The sequence below is a fragment of the Odontomachus brunneus genome, unplaced genomic scaffold (genome assembly GCF_010583005.1).
Source record: "Odontomachus brunneus isolate Ranch 3 - 2012 unplaced genomic scaffold, Obru_v1 Obru_scaffold_084, whole genome shotgun sequence".
Classification (NCBI taxonomy): domain Eukaryota; kingdom Metazoa; phylum Arthropoda; class Insecta; order Hymenoptera; family Formicidae; genus Odontomachus; species Odontomachus brunneus.
The window spans coordinates 400,037-410,688 of NW_022639534.1; the positions used below are offsets into that span (position 1 = coordinate 400,037).

Consider the following 10,652-nt stretch of genomic DNA (forward strand, 5'->3'; position numbering starts at 1 on the left):
GTGTACACTTCATCCCAATACGGTTTTGTATTCTAAGAAAATTTTAAAATATGCTTCAAATATTATAATTACATTTGGTTGTTGAAACAACCGAACTGCTCATGTACGCGTTATAAAGCAGAGGATAACATTTTAATATAAGCTGCTGCTTGTGATATCTGCATTTGTAACAAACACGAATCTCTTTACATTCAGGCTTTAAATCTGTACATCCTATCAATACAATCGTCAGCTGCTTTATGTGAGTTAAACAATTCAGTAAGAGTAATTCCTAAGCTGGCGCATATACGTATTCAATAATAAATCCTGTGATTATGTGAACAACATATTGAAGTCCCACCATGTCTGGAAGATCCAATAAATTCGCTTTCTTCATTCCGTCATACAGTGTCAACGGTCCTGATACGCAATCGGAATATAAATATTCCAAACTATCTAAATAGTCCAAGATTTAAGTCCCCTATGAAGAGGATTGCGCACACAATTTATAATAAAACTATTCATATTATCGATATGTTTCAATGACTCAAGAGATGAAATGTTTATTAGAGAAAATTTCTCAAACGAGAGTTGTATGATGTTTAAGTTAATGTATAACACCAACGTCTGGCATTTTGATGCATGACGGCTTTGAAATTCTACTGCATGATCATTACAAAAGTTAACGGAATAACATATTTGGCATGGACGGAGATTAATCTGTTTGTGACAAATAAGACACGTCTTGGCGAAAAAGAACATCTGTTTTTCATACAGTGTTAGGTCACGTCCAAGTAGTATCATGATTCTAATCAAAAACTTATATTGTGACTCTAGCCATATGTTCGTAGTTGTACTAAGAGAAAGCCATTCCTCACCCTTGCTTTTTCTTACGTATTCTGATATGCAGTTACATAATTTCATGCGTTCTGGATAATGTTTTTGTTTGTGTTCATCGCTGCAGTAAGAGATCATATGGCATTTATCGCAAGATATCAAATTGCCATTATTTGTCCTCTTGCAAATGTGACAAATGTTTGAATGAAAGTAATCATTATAATTCGTAAGATTTTCTAACCAACAATAATCCACCACGTGTTGTATATCTTTTATGGGAATGTTCATATCGATGTATTTCTTTACCTGAATATAATGAATATATTTCGTAAAGTCTTTATGTAGAAAAGTAATACGTTTATGACATACCTCAGCAGAAGTAAAATAATTCTATTTGAACAGTTCAAATGTAATGCGTAACGGCTTGAAGGACACTGAGAAGCTATTTATACATTTTCCTGCGTACCTTAAGTATTGTCGACAAACTGAATTATATTCGAAAATATAATGACCTCTGTGTGTGTGTGTGTGTGTGTGTGTGTGTGTGTAGATACACGTGTGTGAGTGCGCGTGTATATACGTGTGCGCACGCGTGTATGTGCGTAAATAAGTTACTAAGTAGAACATCTCGCCTATAAACGCATATGAAATTAATGAATTATTTATGAAGACTTAATTTTACTGGATTCACATATATCGGTGAGAAATCAGATCCAAATCAGTCAAAATCAAATCAGAATTATGTGGAAATTAACGATCGTTTCGATATTTCTAACAAAGAAATGGACAGAATTGTCTTGTTACTATCGTGGAGGAGAACGCAACCTATTGACTGCTTAATAATAAGTCTCGTCGTACATGAAGGCTGATGAGCTGGTCAGCGGCTGGAAGAGTCGTTTTACACGGCGCAGCAACATATGGTGAGCGGTCCGACTTTGGGTCAGAGAACCGAATCTCTTTACTCGAGATTGAATCTCGAGTGATAAAGGAAAGAAGGGTTTAGATTAGGAATGATAACTCGATTATGAGATGGAAATATCAATAAGTCTTAGATACGCGACATAAATAAATATATATATTTTTATTATCTACTCAAATTGTGGTATCATTTACAAGATATTGTGACAATTTTGGTCCAATGTAACAACGCAGGTTTAGTGTTGATATGAAAATAAGCTGCGATGTATAGATACATATGTGTATGTATGTATGAGTGAAAAGGTTAAATTTCTCTAACTATGGAGGAGTAGGAGATGAGGGAGATATGGACCTAGTAGGTATGTCTTGATCGATTACAGGAGGCAAGAGGTGAAAAGGGAAGGGTGGCAAGTTGTCAGTACTGAGATATTGCCTCAAAGAGTTCTGTATGAACCTGTGGCGCCAATTGCGATGGCGGTGCAGCGTTGTGCAAAATAGTGAGTCGAGATGTGAGAAGACAGTGTTTAGATTGACATATTGACGTTCCACTTGGTGACCCACTGAAATAATAAGACAAGAGTGTGGATTTTGAGAGATAAAATCAAATGTTGGACTCACCGAAATTATCGAGAATAAATGACTCAAAGCGCGGTGAAAGAGATAGTAAAAATTAAGCGAGCGACTTACTTCCGAAGTTTTAGCTGGTATTTGATAGCCTTTACGAATGATCACAGGTATCTTGGCTTCTGAGCGTGTCCTCGCTGATTTTTGCTCCTATCAGTATCTTCTCGGTTCACGGCTAGAGCGATGTTCACCGGAATCTTTTCTAATCACGCCATGGAAGACAATGGTTGCAAGAATAAAAGGTTGAGTAAAATACGTGAACGTAATGGCTTCGGTACAAAAATGTAGAAAAACAAGTGTTGTATCCGGGTCATACGGGTCGAGATTTTTATAGGAAGCAGTTAGGTTTGGAAATTTCGAGGATAGCGATTATCGGATTCGTTGGAAATGACGTGAAGGTGATGGCTTGGATTGCAGGAAATTCTGGAGTCATGGAAAATTCGAAAATGTTCGATTAGGTTGCATGATAGATGACAATTGATGATTCATGAACGTGCGACCAATGTGAGTGACGTGTTTCATGACTATCTTTATATAGATGTTCTCGTAAGGTCATCAAAGTTTACTTAACTATTTCAAAATTTTGTTGAATGAGTGATTAATCTTACACCATGCATTTCGAGTGAAGGTGCGTGTAGGATGTAATAGTCTTAATAACTCAATATTTTTACATAGTTGTTTGCTAAATGATAGAGAGATTTTTGTGTTCAGTTTGAGTCTAAGCTATATACACAAGAGGATTTCCATCTGCCATCAGAATACCTATACAGGGTACCTAAAATAACTTTCGAAGCTCTTATAGAGGCATAGTAAGGATTAAGGTGAACATAAAAATCCTATACGATTTTGCGATATTCGTAATAATTATCGCAATATTAATTAAAGAAGATTTGTGAATAATCATGCAAGATATGGTAAAACTCAACAAAAAGATCCTTTATTTTGTTCCTAATAATTTTGCAAATTTTTAGTTATTAATTAGATAATATTAACATATTATCGCGAGCAAATATCCGTTAATCTTTTTTAATTAATAATTAAAAATGTACAAAGTTATTAGAAAAATGGTAGAGGATTTTTTTGTTTAGTTTGACTTAATGTACAAGTATACATTGAAAGAAAAATATAGTAATATAAAAAAAATATTATTTGAATTAAAAAAAACAATTTGTTTCAATACGTTTTATTAAATATTTATTTCAATGTAATATTAAATATATTTAAATATAATATGTATGCATTATAAAAACAAAAATAAATTTTTGTTAAAAGTAACCAATTTTTTATGTAAAGTAAATAAATATTTACTTATTTCAATATCTTTTCATATTTAATTTAACAAATTTTAGGTTTTAATTTAAAGAAATTTTTCCAAAAATCCAAATATTGTAATTTTAATAATAATAATTTTAATTTTAATAAAAATAATTTGTTTAAAAAATAAAATATTTTTTAAGCAAAACAAGTATTTTTTTAAAGAAAAAATTATTTTCTTATCTCAAATAACAAGTATTTTAGACTAATGACATACTCAAAATAGCACAATGAATTCCTAAAGTATTCCTAAGAATATATGTTTGCTGATTTTACTTGAAAATTTTAGATTACTTGGAGAACTAAGGTAAATTTATATAACACAGAAAATATTATTGCATTCTGAACATTTAGGATATGTGTCAAAATTTCCAATTTAAATAACACAATTGTCTAATATACATTTTAGAAACATCCTAAAAACATTTAAAACAGATAGCATATTGTTTAAATGTCTTTAAGATTTTTCTCTAAGAATTCTCTACGAATTACATATATGACTATATGTGAATTATATATATTATATATGAATTTTTTGTTTTTATATTGTCATATATGTTTTTATATAATCATATATGTTCATACGAAAAAAATTATGTTAAATGAAAAAGAAAAGAGGTAATATATTTCATTCAACTAAACATTAGGATATCATGCTGTTAAATGTATAAGCATTTCGAATGTATTTGTATATCTTTTTTATTGTGGACACGTATAATTATGTATGATTATATATATAATATGTACATACATATATATATATTATTATATAATTATGTATGATTATACATATGATTAGCCATATAAGGACAAAATTCATATATGATCTTATGTTTCCTGATATCTTTTAAATATTTATAATATATAAAATATGAAAGCTATGTATTATAAGTGACGAGAATTTAAATAAAATATTATTGAAGATAGGTAGTGCGTTATGTGCGAAAACAGTCGGTAAAGTCAATGCGCTTCTATTAACATTAGCCCCGCTAAAAAACGCGAAATTTTTTCAAAATAATTTATAATTTTATACAAATTTTAACAATTTTTGTAAGTATTTTGTTGATAATGATGCAGTTAATTTATATTTCTTTTAGTTTATTTTGAATTGCATGTCGGTCACGACGAGAATGACTGTCGAGTGGTGCACTCTATAGCAAACTAATGTACAGACAAAAATTATCAACAAACGATAAACAATATTAATAATGTTTAATAAACGAACAAGCTTGTAAAAATTCAAAAGTTTCTGCATAATTTTAATAGAAGAATATGAGTTTTGAAAATATTTGAATACAACATTCAATTGAACATTTAATCTTTTTAGTCAATTTAGATTTCACAAATTTTTGTGGCATAAAAAGATCAGTTATTTCATTTTTCTATTAAATATAGAAATTTGATCGTGTTATACTATTTACGCACATCCTAGTATATCTTAATATTTTCTCACAAAACTTTTTTCACAAAACAAAAGAGATACTTCGTACTTTAAAAATATCTTAAAAAGTACGTTCAGCACATTGTGCGGGAAAATCAATAGCCAACAATCAATGTCACTACAATTTCGATAAAATATTTACTATTCATCTGACATAGAGGCACCTGTGAGATCTAATTAATAAATTACCAATTATCCCAATGATATAGTATCTGGGACATACCTTTCAGATAAAGACGTGAAAAAGTCTGTAATGGTTGATACAAGAACACACACGATCGAGGATATGAACAATGTATTATCAAAAAAGGTTACAATACGTGTGGCGGTCCGTGTCATGTGTCGTGTAACGTGGCTAGGCTTAGAATAAAAAGCGTATACTAGAGTAGGTGTTGCCCTGTAATTCGGGGTCTGCTAGCGCTATCTATGTACTACTCATGACAGAGTCCAATAGCACTTGAGAAATGCAGATGTTCGATCGTTACCATAAAAATTGAATATTGAGAATCAATTTTTATATATTGGAAAAATTGAGTTAAAAAAATCAGTTTTACAAAAATCACATAATACGGCTAAACCATAAGATTAAAATATTTATAATAGCATTTTATCATACATATGTAATGTGATTATAAAAGGAAAACTATAAGTAGTCTTACCAAACCATAATAATTTTTATTTATTACTTTGATTATATAAATATAGTATATATAAATATATAAATATAAATAAATAAATATATTTATATATTTATTGTATACAAAAAAAAAATATATATATATATATATATATATACACACAGGGTATCCGGTAACTGATCGAGCAACCGCCGTGTATGGGTAGAACGGATCAAACAAATCATAAAAGTTATACACCATTTTGAAATTTTCTCAATATTTATTCCGTAATTAATTAAAATGTATAAACGAATGAGCTCACGAGAAGCGGTAGGATAGGCTCTGTGTGTAAAAGAAATAGCTTATCTCTTAGCAACGATCAGTAAACAGCTGATTTCGAAGCGGAGTAACAAAACAAATGATACGTATACGTTACTCCATAATTTGTTTTCGTAAAATTCGTCAGAGCTTATGAGTAGATTTACAAATCTATGCAATATCATATTTCGTATCATTTGTAAATATCGTAAATTATATGAAATTGTAGATATTTACGAGTAATTGTACGACATATGATATAGCATAGACATGTAAATCTACTCATTAGTTCTGACGAATTTACGAACAAGTTACGAGACTTACGATTCTGCTTAGAATTGCAGCATAAATCTTGGTTTAGATTATGAAAACTTTGCTATAAGAGAGAAAGAACGCATAATATTGCTATTATGTATTAATTTCAAAGTTTAAATTGTGATGGGTGGTTTTATAGAAAAAAAGTATTAAATGAGTTGTAACGGTTAAGGGGGTAAAAAGTATGGAGGGGTATAATGGTCTTTTTTGATATCTCATAACTGCTTAAAGATAACACTCTACTTTTTACTCGTGGGATGAGTAAGAATTTCGTTAATTTTTTTAAAATCCATATAAGGGTGTGGTGTAGGCCACTCAGAATGCCTACCTTCCCCTGTCTCTCGTACTGAGTACGAGAGATGAACGATCATCGATGACAGAAACCTCGAACGAGTCGAGATTTCGTGTCGTCCTCACGCTCAAGGAAGGAGGCTTTTGCTCATCATCGTGGTTGAATCATACTTCCGTGTTAGGGAAGAAGTGCAAGATTAGCTACTACAGAAGTGATCCTGTGAAGCATGATCTTAATTTTCGAGCGCTTACGCACCCCTATATATAGTAAAGTAAAGAGATTTTAACTGCGAGAGAGGAGCATTCGTGTAGCCACCTAGCGACTTACGAGATTGTCATTGTCCAGAATTAGTAAAGATTACGCTCTATGCACAGGGAGCGGTGCACTTGGACACGGTGCATTTGGACACAGCCAATCACAGCATCGTGTGATTAGAGACATTTGTAGGGTCCCTTGGAACAGCGACTTGTGATTGGACTGTGTCCAATTGCCCCGTGTCCAACTGATATACACCCCTATGCACAACGGTTGCGTTCAGGGGAAAAAGCAGTTTTGCAATTGTTGTAAGAATTTCTGCTGAATACTATCTAGCGGTTTACGCTTTTCCAACATGTTTACTAAGCGGTCGCCATTTTTCCTACAAACTAAAAGTACATTAGTAAGCGTAACGTGTTGTGCTGTTTAACTTAATTCTAAAATATTGTGCTGCAACCTGTAAAAATGGACGAAATAAATGTGAATTTTTACAGGTTGCAGCACAATATTGTAACAAATCACACGTATACGTTACTCCGCCTCGAAATCAGCTGTTTACTCATTGTTGCTAAGAGGTAAGCAACGATCTTCTTTTACACACGTTTCTTTTCAACGTTCTTTTACATACAAAGTTTTACCTGTACACGGTTGCTCGATCAGAACACCCTATATATGTTTTATACAATAACTATTCTCTCTCCTTCTTTCTCCCTCTCTCTCTTTCTGTCTTTCCTTCTCTGTGTGTGTGTGTGTGTGTGTGTGTGTTTGTGATGTGTGAGTGCGTACATGTGTACGTGTATTTAGCAATCAAATATTTGCATAACTTAAAAAATAGTGCAGACTTCTATAAAATTAAACTAATAAATTACCTATAGAAAATAATGTCATTGAACTATAAAATAAATTGGAATAAGCACTAGTTTGAACTAACCGAGCAGGCTTCTGAGACAATGCTATCGTCCTTTCCATCTTAACATGTTAGGTCTTATTTCTAGCTTAAAGAGATTTTCTGGTCTTGAGAGGCAAATATTTAAAGGTATTCTCAGGTATTTAAAGGTATGTGTGTATATTTTCAGGAATTTTTTTATGAATAAAGTGCAGATATAATTTACAAGTGATATTCTATAAAAATATATTAAAATATGTTAAAAATATGTGCCTATATTAAAAGTAGATCGCAAAAAATAATTTATATTACATATGTTGTTTTCTAATGGGTAGTTTAATATAGCGCTAACATTAGGATTGCAACACAAACACAATCAATCGGTAATAATCCTAAAATTTTGGTTCGAAAAAAAATTCTGTGCAATTTTCTTGATGTGTGAACTTGTGATTTTCACCTGTATAATTAATATCGCGTTCATAACGTCAATATAAGAACAGTTTGAAAAGAAAAAAGTTCCAATTTTACCTTAGTTTTACTTTATTTATTTAATTTACTTATTTATTTTTTCCTTATTTATGCCCCAAAATTTCTAAGACTTAAAGTTTCAAGTAATTTCAAGAAGTATAAAAAATATCAATTTTTAAACTTTCAAGATCAGAAAACTCCCTGAGTAGTATGTAAAAAAATAGACACGGCAGTATTATTTAGGTCGTATCTCTTTCGACTCGTGCGAGGTAATCGGGTAGAGACAACAATAGTGTTTGTTCACAATATAGTTCAATGCTGTTACTACATTATCTATTACTGACAAATAAAAAATAAATTTTTTTTAAGAATCGACTTGCGTCAACATCGAATAGAAGTTAATCGAATAGAAGATAATCGATTAAAAGTAATCAATTTCTGTTAAGAGAAAATAAATTTTCTTAACACTTAGGCCATGAGTACACAGAAAAACGTAAGCAATAAGCTTTCATGGTCTATGAGACTCTAGTTTTGAGCTATCATTAAAAGGAAAGAATAAAGGAAGGTAAACAGTAAGTAATTTGACCAATTACAGGTTACTCTCTTTAAAATCTAAGAACAATCGATTCTGATTAGTCAATTTTTTTATTGCTGAAGTCTTAGACTCGTGACAGAAAAACGTGAGCAATAAAAAATTGACCAATTATAATCGATTATTCTTAAACCAAGGAAAATAAAGTTGGAAGTACACATAAAACGTAAAGCAGTAAAACTTAAACAATAAGCGAATTGACTAACCATAGTCGAATATTCTTCTCAGGCCCGATTCCACCAACGTCGATTGGGCCTCGATCTGAATTTAAATCAGTGGGTGTTTACGACAATTAGAGTTAGAGTTAGTTCCACTAGGGCCGAAAATTATGATAGGCACGACCACCTAGTACTTTTTGTAGTTTATAACAACTTTTTACTTCTAACTCAATGTCCTACCATAGGAACAAGCTGGAGTAAGAAGTAAATAACGCGTATTCGACATCAGGTAACAATTTCGTAAAATCTCACGATTATATCTATAACTAGATAATAGATAATAGGGAGAATATACTAGATAATAGGGAGAATATACTTTTGCCTTTTTTTTATAATTTTCATATTTCTATCAATATTCAATTTTCCTTCTTTAATGTGTATATCATGTTCCTTTGATGCCTGCAATACCTCAGTTGTGCTGCTTATATTTTTTTTCAGAAAAAATCTAAATATTGTCGGGATCGCATCAGATTTTAATTTTCGTTTGCCATCGCATCTCTAAATGTCCCCATATGTCTGGAGAAAAATGCATCTGTATGATAAAAAATATATATTTCTATATACAGTTTATACAAATTTATATATATATATATATATATATATATATATAATATACATTGTATAGTAACAGAATCAAACTATATTTTTTTAGTGTGTGGTAACATTGTTTGTATTTTATTGTATTTTATTTTTTATTGTATGTATATATATGTATATATATTGTATGTATATATATATTGTATGTATATATATTATATGTATATATATTGTATGTATATATATATATATATATATATATATATATATATATATATATATATATATATTTGTAGATTTTTACGAAATTCAGTAAAAATCTACAAATATATACATACAGTCAAAATCTACAAATACATACAATAAAAAATAATAAAATACAAACAATGTTACCACACGCTAAAAAAAATATGGATATAATCGTGAGGTTTTATGAAATTATTATCTGATTTCGAATGCGCGTTCTTTACTTCTTATGGCTCTCGCAGACCAGCGCGATTTAGACGCGACACGCGATATGCGATGCGCGATATCCAATGAGCGTACAGCTTTTCCGGAATACCAATACGCTCATTGGATATCGCTCGTCGCATATCGTGTGTCGTGTCGCGCATCGCACTGGTCTGCGAGAGCCATAACTCCAGCTAGTTCCTATGGTAAGACTAGAGACCTTGTAATAAGAGTCTGGCCAACTTGACAGTTCTGGCAAAATTCTGCAAGAGAGAAAGATATACATATATATACCCTACTGAAAAATTTCTATTGAGATCACAATTGAATTCCCAATTGAATTCTCAATTAAATTCTCAATTGAATTCTCAGTTGAGGTTTCCGCAAAATTTCGCATGTAAGATCTCAATTGAGATATTTGTATCTGATGGAAATAATTCATTGAAAATATAATGAACTTTTGCTGAAATATGTTTGAAAAGCATTCACAATTTTGACCCAATTTCATTAAAATTTCATTATAATTTCATTAATATTTCGATAATATTTTATTAAGAGAGTAGAAAAATTCAGTGAAAAATTATTATTAAT

General features: G+C 30.9%; 1 long non-coding RNA gene and 1 other non-coding gene across 2 annotated transcripts; both read right to left on the reverse strand.

The window, feature by feature from the left end:
* Positions 1 to 1,882: 1,882 nt before the first annotated feature.
* Positions 1,883 to 5,527, reverse strand: LOC116847870. Its single transcript, XR_004378838.1, has 3 exons — positions 5,337 to 5,527; positions 2,422 to 2,560; positions 1,883 to 2,294 (listed from the first exon to the last, which is right to left on the reverse strand). It is a non-coding gene; the product is annotated as an uncharacterized LOC116847870 (long non-coding RNA).
* A 1,146-nt stretch (positions 5,528 to 6,673) lies between these two features.
* LOC116847892 lies at positions 6,674 to 6,889 on the reverse strand. The gene has a single exon (XR_004378844.1). It is a non-coding gene; the product is annotated as a small nucleolar RNA U3 (small nucleolar RNA).
* Between the last annotated feature and the right edge of the window lie 3,763 nt (positions 6,890 to 10,652).